Source organism: Rutidosis leptorrhynchoides, chromosome 11 (genome assembly GCF_046630445.1).
Source record: "Rutidosis leptorrhynchoides isolate AG116_Rl617_1_P2 chromosome 11, CSIRO_AGI_Rlap_v1, whole genome shotgun sequence".
Taxonomy (NCBI): Eukaryota; Viridiplantae; Streptophyta; class Magnoliopsida; order Asterales; family Asteraceae; genus Rutidosis; species Rutidosis leptorrhynchoides.
This window is the reverse complement of record NC_092343.1, coordinates 280,845,671-280,857,492: the sequence shown is the minus strand read 5'-3', so window position 1 is coordinate 280,857,492 and position 11,822 is coordinate 280,845,671.

Genomic DNA, 11,822 nt, shown 5'->3' with positions numbered 1-11,822 from the left:
TTTCTCCATAGGGTAAGTATTTCGCGAACCCATCCCCACTTTCTAAAGAAATCACGATAGTTGATCGGTTGGTGCGCTCCCGTCACGCTATCTTCGGAGTCAGAAGAACTTGGTCGATTCGTAGAGGCCATCGTACACGATCACAGAAAAGATTTTTGGTATGAAAAGCTTAGTGACAGCAAATAATAGTTGGATGGTATTCTCAATGCATAATATGCATAGATATATATAGTACCAGGATCCCTTAAATTACGGAGAAATTTACGGAAGATATTAAGCAAAGTCTATCGTAATAGATACGCTAAGATATAAATTTGTCTATACACTATCTATGCAATAAAGGCAGTAAGGCATGTCTAGACTTAAGAATGGTAAGCAGGCAATTCCCTAAGGATGATAAGTAGATGATTTCCGACTAGAAATGATAAGCAAAACTTTTGACATGTAGACACGGTCAAAGTCCAGACTCATTAATGTATCCTAACAACTACTAGTCAGACACACTAATGCAAGACCTGGTTCGCTAAGACCAAAGCTCTGATACCACCTGTAAAGACCTCGACCTTATCCTCCCGGACGAAGTCTTCAACAGTTGATCCCATCGCGATGATCGACTCCAAGTAATATTCTTTAAATGAGCAAATGCACAGCGGAAGACTTAATTCGTACCTGAGAATAAACATGCTTTAAAATGTCAACATAAAGTTGGTGAGATATATAGGTTTGATGCTAGCAGCGTAATAACTATGGACCACAAGATTTCATATATAAACATTTTAATGAAAATATTCTAAGTGGTTGAGCACTTGGTAACCATACTTAACATTTAATCACGTCGCATATTCCCTTTATTATAAAATCTTACTATACTGTACCAAGTATAGTCACGAAACGAAGTACTGTGCAACCGTTGAATACTGGTCGTCCAGTCCGGTTGGGGTTGTCAAGCCCGATAGATCTATCAACAGGATTCGCGTTTACAATACCGCTGTAAATAGTAGTTACCAAGCTACAGGGAAGTATGCCAGTGGTACAACTCAACGTAGAATATATTTTTCAGTTACTTGTGTCCATAACGTAAAACATAAAATACATGTATTCTCATCCCGAAATATTTAGAGTTTAAAAGTGGGACTATATACTCACCTAATGTATTTTGTAGTAAAAATACATATAACATCATTGTAGGGTTGGCCTCGGATTCACGAACCTATATCATTCGTATCTTTATTAATACACATAATCGTATTCGAACACATTTATTTATCATGTTATGTATTAAGATTAATATATATTTTTTTTTATAATAATGATACTTATAATAATAATAATAATAATAATAGTACAATAATTAATGAAATGATAATTTTTAATAAAAATAGTAATTTTAATAATAATGATAATGAAAATAGTAGTTTTGTTTTTAATAATAATAATAATAATAATAATAATAATAACAATAATAATAATAATAATAATAGTAATAGTAATAATAGAAAAGAATAACAAGATATACCCTTTAAAATTTGATTAAAAAGAGTTGTTGAAGATGGGACTCGAACCCTAGACCTCACGTTAACTAGAACAACACCTTAGCCATCCTTCCATCTCGACTTTTCTGTTTTAATTCATCATTTAATCCTTACTAACCCGTAATTATCATAATCATAATGGACCTGACTTGAGTAGCTTAAATAAAAAAATAAACGCAGCATGTGAGAATCGAACACAGGACCATTCGTTCAACACCCCAACCCTTAACCATCTCTCTGATCATGCCTTTCTGACTTAGCTACAGCCTAAAATGTTTTAAAGTGTTTATATCTGTTTTCCTTTTCTTTTCAAGAACCAAGACCCAGAACTATTAACCACAATCATCATCTCATCAATATTTTAATACTTAACCTCTTCACTGCATCAATAATCCTAATTTCGTATCATAATCATCATTGTCATACTCAACAGAAAGATAAATTTAGCGGTTCATGTTCGGTTATAATGAAAACTGAATCACCACTCCATAATCCAAGGTTCACAAGTAATAAATGTCTTTGGTGTATGTACGTATCAGAAGGCAAAAAGAAAAAGAAATTGGAGTATTGCAAGTGGGTGGGGTTTAGAATTCACTAACTTGTTCCATCAGGACCCTTCTCCTCTCATCTTTTAAAATGTAAAAGTAACCTTCAATTCAATCCATAAGTTCACGGCCTATACATATTTTAAATTAAAGTGTTCGATTGTGTTTATGGTGGGGTTTTTATCTGGTAATACCGACACAATCAAAGTCATAGCTTCCTCCTTTACAGCTCATTACTTACCCCATTATCTATCTTATACATCTCAATCACATCATTATTATCTAGCCTCACCCTCAATAAACCTCATCGTCATTTGTAATTCACTGTAAATGAAGATATATCAACGGTTCATAACAGGTGATCGAAGGTGGATAGTTATGGGTTTTATGTTTGTCGGCCATGAAAAGAAATACGTAATAGCAGCAGTTGCAGCGAAGGAAAGGAAAATATAATGATAGAATGATGGTTTCGGTTAATATCATGTGATAGCAGATGTAAGCTTGATCAAATAGGGTTTCGGTTCTTGATGGGTTGCAACCGAATCAATAGATGATAGTGGGTTGAGATTGTGGGTTTGTGTAAGTCGGTTTGGTTACAACGAATAACGGTCACAAAGGAAGGAAACATAAAGGAAAGGGAGATGGCTTGGTGATATTTACGATGGTAATAGAAAATAGAGGGGGAAGAGAGAGAGGTTAACGTGATGGATTTCATGGTGATTTGTGGTTGTGTTTTTGTGATCGAACGAGAGAAAGAGGATGACTGCTGTGGTGGTACTTGAGAGAGAGGAAAAAGGGTTTGTTCTTGTTAGTCTTCGAAGATGATGGAGGTTATGATGATTGAAACAGTAAGCAGAATTTAGTGATTAAATGGTAATTGTTGTTGTGATCAAGTGTGGTCTCCGGTGATCGGTTTATAAGAGGTTCTTGAGGAGGCTTTATTGTTTAACAACGAAAGGAAGTAGAAGAAAGGAGTGTAGTAGCAAGTTCTTGGTGGTTCAAGGTGATTATTCGGCTAGTAACAGTAGTAAGGTAATATGTCACTCAATTGATTATGTTATCTCTCTCTCTCTCTTGTAAGTGTTTTAATGTAAGTATTACTATGTATGCAGATTACAATCGACAGCTTAAATCATTCAAAAAGAAGGTTAGAAAGAAGAAAGAGACGTGAAACAGATTTTGGATTTACTCTCTTGGTTATATTGTAATTCGTATCAATTTGAAACAGAAAAGCCAATCAACTACAGTTTAAGATTACATTGAAACTGTATTTCATAATTTTTCTGTATTTAGATTTATATAAATTTATATCATTATTTATTTATTTAATTGTACACATGTATCTATCTGTATATCTAATCTGTATATATATATATGTGTATCTGATTTGATAATAATAATACCTAATAATAATATTAATTTAATATGAATCATAAAAATAAAAATTTTATTTTTACTACTAATTACAATAATGATATTAACGATGATAATAATAATATCATAAATCTATTGCATCTAATATTAATAATATTGATATTATTATTATCATTAGTATTTGTTTTAATAACAATAATGAAGGTAGTAATATTAACATAACAACTATATCATATAACAATTTAGTAATGCATTCAAGTTATAATATATATACATATCTAATTACAAACAGTTGTTCATGAATCCTCGGGAATGGTCAAAGGGTAATTGATTATCCGAATAGAGATTTCAAACTTTCTAGACTCAACATTAAGGTTTTTGCTTATCGTGTCGGAGACATATAGAGAATAAGGTTTAAATTTGGTCGGAAATTTCCGGGTCGTTACAGATACAAACGCTTGAAGACATGCTACGAGCATGTGTTATTGATTTCGGAAACAGTTGGGATCGACATCTACCGTTAGCAGAATTTTCCTACAACAACAGCTACCATTCAAGCATTGAGATGGCGCCGTTTGAAGCACTTTATGGTAGAAAGTGCAGGTCTCCGATTTGTTGGAGTGAAGTGGGGGATAGACAGATTACGGGTCCGGAGATTATACAAGAAACTACCGAGAAGATCATCCAAATTCAACAACGGTTGAAAACCGCCCAAAGTCGACAAAAGAGCTACGCTGACATTAAAAGAAAAGATATAGAATTTTAAATTGGAGAGATGGTCATGCTTAAAGTTGCACCTTGGAAAGGCGTTGTTCGATTTGGTAAATGAGGGAAATTAAATCCAAGGTATATTGGACCATTCAAGATTATTGATCGTGTCGGACCAGTAGCTTACCGACTTGATTTACCTCAACAACTCGCAGCTGTACATAACACTTTCCACGTCTCGAATTTGAAGAAATGTTTTGCTAAAGAAGATCTCACTATTCCGTTAGATGAAATCCAAATCAATGAAAAACTTCAATTCATCGAAGAACCCGTCGAAATAATGGATTGTGAGGTTAAAAGACTTAAGCAAAACAAGATACCAATTGTTAAGGTTCGATGGAATGCTCGTAGAGGACCCGAGTTTACCTGGGAGCGTGAAGATCAGATGAAGAAGAAATACTCGCATCTATTTCCAGAAGATTCGTCAACACCTTCAACAGCTTAAAATTTCGGAACGAAATTTATTTAACGGGTAGGTACTGTAGTGACCCGAACTTTTCCATGTTTATATATATTAATTGAGATTGATATTTACATGATTAAATGTTTCCAACATGTTAAGCAATCAAACTTGTTAAGACTTGATTAATTGAAATATGTTTCATATAGACAATTGACCACCCAAGTTGACCGGTGATTCACGAACGTTAAAACTTGTAAAAACTATACGATGACATATATATGGTTATATATATAGTTAACATGTTTTTATTATAAGTATGTATCTCATTAGGTATTTTAACAATGAGTTATATACATAAAAATGAGACTATTAATTTAAGAAACTCGAAAACGATATATATAACGATTATCGTTATAACAACGTCTTACTAGGTACATATGAATCATATTAAGATATTGATACACTTGGTTAATTATGTTAAATGATAAGTAAATATATTATTAAGTGTATTAACAATGAAATACATATGTAAAAATAAGACTACTAACTTAATGATTTCGAAACGCGACATATATGTAACGATTATCGTTATAACGACATTTAACTGTATATACATCATACTAAGATATATTATATATCATAATATCATGATAATATAATAATTTAACATCTCATTTGTTATAATAAACAATGGGTTAACAACATTCAACAAGATCGTTAACCTAAAGGTTTCAAAACAACATTTACATGTAACGACTAACGATGACTTAACGACTCAGTTAAAATGTATATACATGTAGTGTTTTAATATGTATTCATACACTTTTGAAAGACTTCAAGACACTTATCAAAATACTTCTACTTAACAAAAATGCTTACAATTACATCCTCGTTCAGTTTCATCAACAATTCTACTCGTATGCACCCGTATTCGTACTCGTACAATACACAGCTTTTAGATGTATGTACTATTGGTATATACACTCCAATGATCAGCTCTTAGCAGCCCATGTGAGTCACCTAACACATGTGGGAACCATCATTTGGAAACTAGCATGAAATATCTCATAAAATTACAAAAATATGAGTAATCATTCATGACTTATTTACATGAAAACAAAATTACATATCCTTTATATCTAATCCATACACCAACGACCAAAAACACCTACAAACACTTTCATTATTCAATTTTCTTCATCTAATTGATCTCTCTCAAGTTCTATCTTCAAGTTCTAAGTGTTCTTCATATATTTTACAAGTTCTAGTTACATAAAATCAAGAATACTTTCAAGTTTGCTAGCTCACTTCCAATCTTGTAAGGTGATCATCCAACCTTAAGAAATCTTTGTTTCTTACAGTAGGTTATCATTCTAATACAAGGTAATAATCATATTCAAACTTTGGTTCAATTTCTATAACTATAACAATCTTATTTCAATTGATGATCTTACTTGAACTTGTTTTCGTGTCATGATTCTGCTTCAAGAACTTCGAGCCATCCAAGGATCCGTTGAAGCTAGATCCATTTTTCTCTTTTCCAGTAGGTTTATCCAAGGAACTTAAGGTAGTAATGATGTTCATAACATCATTCGATTCATACATATAAAGCTATCTTATTCGAAGGTTTAAACTTGTAATCACTAGAACATAGTTTAGTTAATTCTAAACTTGTTCGCAAACAAAAGTTAATCCTTCTAACTTGACTTTTAAAATTAACTAAATACATGTTCTATATCTATATGATATGCTAACTTAATGATTTAAAACCTGGAAACACGAAAAACACCGTAAAACCGGATTTACGCCGTCGTAGTAACACCGCGGGCTGTTTTGGGTTAGTTAATTAAAAACTATGATAAACTTTGATTTAAAAGTTGTTATTCTGAGAAAATAATTTTTATTATGAACATGAAACTATATCCAAAAATTATGGTTAAACTCAAAGTGGAAGTATGTTTTCTAAAATGGTCATCTAGACGTCGTTCTTTCGACTGAAATGACTACCTTTACAAAAATGACTTGTAACTTATTTTTTTGACTATAAACCTATACTTTTTCTGTTTAGATTCATAAAATAGAGTTCAAAATTAAACCATAGCAATTTGATTCACTCAAAACGGATTTAAAATGAAGAAGTTATGGGTAAAACAAGATTGGATAATTTTTCTCATTTTAGCTACGTGAAAATTGGTAACAAATCTATTCCAACCATAACTTAATCAACTTGTATTGTATATTATGTAATCTTGAGATACCATAGACACGTATACAATGTTTCGACCTATCATGTCGACACATCTATATATATTTCGGAACAACCATAGACACTCTATATGTGAATGTTGGAGTTAGCTATACAGGGTTGAGGTTGATTCCAAAATATATATAGTTTGAGTTGTGATCAATACTGAGATACGTATACACTGGGTCGTGGATTGATTCAAGATAATATTTATCGATTTATTTCTGTACATCTAATTGTGGACAACTAGTTGTAGGTTACTAACGAGGACAGCTGACTTAATAAACTTAAAACATCAAAATATAATAAAAGTGTTGTAAATATATTTTGAACATACTTTGATATATATGTATATATTGTTATAGGTTCGTGAATCAACCAGCGGCCAAGTCTTACTTCCCGACGAAGTAAAAATCTGTGAAAGTGAGTTATAGTCCCACTTTTAAAATCTAATATTTTTGGGATGAGAATACATGCAGGTTTTATAAATGATTTACAAAATAGACACAAGTACGTGAAACTACATTCTATGGTTGAATTATCGAAATCGAATATGCCCTTTTTATTAAGTCTGGTAATCTAAGAATTAGGGAACAGACACCCTAATTGACGCGAATCCTAAAGATAGATCTATCGGGCCCAACAAGCCCCATCCAAAGTACCGGATGCTTTAGTACTTCGAAATTTATATCATATCCGAAGGGTGTCCCGGAATGATGGGGATATTCTTATATATGCATCTTGTTAATGTCGGTTACCAGGTGTTCACCATATGAATGACTTTTATCTCTATGTATGGGATGTGTATTGAAATATGAAATCTTGTGGTCTATTATTATGATTTGATATATATAGGTTAAACCTATAACTCACCAACATTTTTGTTGACGTTTTAAGCATGTTTATTCTCAGGTGATTATTAAGAGCTTCCGCTGTCGCATACTTAAATAAGGACGAGATTTGGAGTCCATGTTTGTATGATATTGTGTAAAAACTGCATTCAAGAAACTTATTTTGTTGTAACATATTTGTATTGTAAACCATTATGTAATGGTCGTGTGTAAACAGGATATTTTAGATTATCATTATTTGATAATCTACGTAAAGCTTTTTAAACCTTTATTGATGAAATAAAGGTTATGGTTTGTTTTAAAATGAATGCAGTCTTTGAAAAACGTCTCATATAGAGGTCAAAACCTCGCAACGAAATCAATTAATATGGAACGTTTTTAATCAATAAGAACGGGACATTTCATAAATTATTTATGTATTATGCTTGTATAACCTAGATTGATGCTATTTAACATGATTAGAAGCCTTAAACTTCAAATTTTGAGTAATCTAGGGTTTGTGTTCTTGAGCAAATTTGGGGCTTTTTGATATAAACAGGTTATGGCCGATTTTTGTCATGAATTGTTGCTAAATTAAGTAGTGTAACATATTTAGGTAGTTAAATGATCCAAACTTTGAGCCTAAACATGATTTTGAGAATTAAAGTGGACTTTTTCAAGTCTAAAATTCATGAACTTGATTCTTGAAAGATAATGCCATTTGAAACTTGTTTAATTGCTAGTAATGATTATTTTGACATGTTATTTGAGTTAAATGCTTATGAACTTGGCGAATATTTTCGTATATGCTTATTTGAAAAAGTGTAGATTTGATAACAATGGGAAAATGAGCTTAAGTTTGATATAAATTGATCATGTCATTGTAATTATTTTGATTGATGATTTTGCTGACACTAATGCATATTTGGATGCACAAAAATTGTGTTTGATGTGTTTTGCAGACTGAAAGGGGTGAATCTTCATCCCAAGCTCGCAATGCTCCTGCTGAGAATGCGGAACAACAGGAGGTGGATAACTACTACAAGCAAGATATACCTCATCCAGTCATGACATTTTCTGATATGCACTTGGAAGATTTGCACCCAAACCTGAGATTTGACAGACTTTGGATAGATTATCCAAAATACCAAAGGGGTTTGCATACTCTTCATTCTAAAGTTGTTGAGGTACCTAGGGTCATAGAATGGGGACCATTAGAAGCTGTAGAATTGGCCGGGCCAATTAGGGAATTACTTGCACAGAGGTATGGTAATTCTACTTTTAACGACTGGGTACGTTTATTCACCATGCGTAGACCTGTATATAAAGTATGGTGTGAAGAATTGTTGTGTAGTATAGAATTAAATGATCGGGTAGCTAGTTTAACCGATCGATCTTTTATTAGATTTTTGTTAAGAGGTTCGATGCGCCACATATCTTTATTAGACATGGCTCAGGCTTTACGTATATATACGCCTGAGGAGTTAGCATCTGCCGATTGTAGAGGGTTGATACTAAATGGTAGAAAGATAGATGAAAATTTTGATACACATGGTGTATGGAGTCAAATGACAAGCCATCACCGATTCAAAGGGGGAAATTACTCTTATTTGGATATAGATAGAGCTGAATTAAGAGTAATTCATAGGTTTTTAGCTAATTCGATTACACAAAGAGGTAAGAACAAGGAAAAGGTAAATGAACAGGATTTGTTTTACCATATGTGTATTCGAGACCCACAAAGCGCTGTAAGTATACCTTATTGTGTGGGTTATTATTTATCAACTATGGTTAGGGGGATGAGACCGCATAGCATAATAGGAGGTGGTATTTTTATTACTTTGATTGCTGAATATCTCGGTGTGGATATAAGTCTGGGGGGGATTATTAGTCGAAGAACCAGAACCCCGCAATACTATAGGTTTAAATGTATACCATGGTGCGAAAGTTTTGAAGAGGCGAAATAACGCCGCAGTACAATACCATGGTAGACATCCACAGGTTGAGAGAAACCAACAGCAAGGTAATGTAGGAGGGGGAAATGAAATGCAAGAAATGCAAATGTTTATAGCTTCACAGGAGTACGAAAATGCTAGACAGAGAGCATTTGAAGATTGGCAAGTTCATCAAAACCAAATCATAGCTCATTGCCAACATATAGGTAGAAACTATATTCCTACTCCGAAACCCATATTCCCTCCCTGGTCTATAGAGATGCAACCACCGTATCCTACGTATAACCCTGCCGAAGCATTTTATAGCACCTATGGTTATGCATGGAACCCCTATTGGTATCAGTATCATCCCTAGTCTACTTAGTTTTATTTATTTTGTAATTTGTAATGTTGATACGTTTAATACTTATGTTAATATTGTAATAGTTTTTATAATTTTCTAACTTTTATTCTTAGATTTTAATAATTTTTGAATGTGGAGTAATATACCAAACTTCAAAAATATGTATATATGTTTGCAGTTTATCTTATGTACACAACAGGGTAAAACAACGCATTTTCAAAGACTGGCATTAAGTTCAGCAAAAGCAACTAATTTTGACGACAAGATGCAAAATATATGTGAAATAACAACAAGACGGAATGAACAAATGATGTGCATCATTTATCATTCAGCAAACAAACGCCAATATGTTTGGAAACTTTGGTAAAATTTAATCATTTTCACACAAATCACCCTCAATAATTTAAATTGTTACTGATTTCTTGCAAATGAGGGCATTGCAAGATCTTAAGTGTGAGAAGGGGTTAAATTCTTTCGGATTTTAAAATTTTTATCTTAAACACTGGGTTACCATTAAAAATACTAGTAAAGCAGTAGTTGTATTAGAACCTAGTGCTCTCTGATAATAAAGAACAGCCCTAGTCTTATATACTGACTACCCAATTCTAGTAAAATTTTTCAAAATTTTCAATTAAATGAACTCAAAATCATGTTTATACATATTTATGAACGATAAAACTAGGTTTTAACACCGAAATTGTTGTAACCTCGGAAAGGACATAAATTGAGAAACAAACCAAAATGTTAAAATTCATTTAAAATGGAATAGAGGACGATAAAAAGGAAAATAAAAGCCAAGTGTGGGAAAATTCTCCAAGTTATTCAAAACATATATCACATATTTTTGTACAAATAACTGAAAATACTTTTGCTTTGGACTAAACTAAAAAGTTTTACCTGATTTACTGTAAGAAAGATGGATCTACATGATGAATCAATTCCATCATTAAAAGGAAGTAAAGTCTTCCGAAAAAGAAACACGCTTCTTGATTTAGGTCAAGAAGTTGTCGTCCAGACCAGCTGTAGGTTGACGAAAAATCTAGAAAAGTCATCACTAAAATCAGCAGGAAATCCACAGACCTCAGCATTAAATAGGGTCGCCAAGTGGTCAGATTTATCCTAACCATGAGAAAGATTTATCTCGTAAAATGGGGGGCACCATGCAAATTAGCTGGATAAGACTAATGAATCAGATCCCCAGAAAGGATAATCTCCTTAAAAGATCAAAAATCAGCTTTTAAGCCTGATATTACTCAATCCTTGAGATTGACCTTAAAGATTGAGAATTACAAACTCATGGAATTCAATGATGTCTAAACTCGAGCTTGAACGAGAAAATATTTTGATCAAAATTACAAACCGATTTGTTTTCTGAAAACCCTATTTTCAATGCGTTCATTACCATTGAACGTAAAATCCTAGGAATTCACCTGGAATTCATTAGGTCACCTGAACCAAATCGGGTGTCAACCGTAAGAACGGTGGTTGCATAGTGGTCAAAGACATGACCTTGTGCCAGACCGAAAAATTATAAGGGTGAGCTTTACTATTGCTCCTACCAAGGATAGTAATTGCGTCCGACACGTTATAGACCATAATTAAAAGCATGTCAGGGGACATTGCCTTAACAGTTGCTTGTTCAACGCTTTCCATTACAACCGGACGGTAGTTTATCGAAAGGTAATATACAGGACAAGTAAACTGGACGTGTTGCTTTCCAAATACAAGGTTAGCAAGTGGGTGACACAAAACCGCAAGTTTTGAGCTAAAATTTTCAAATCTGAAACCCACCAAACCCGCAAAAATATTTTGCAAACACCGGTGAAG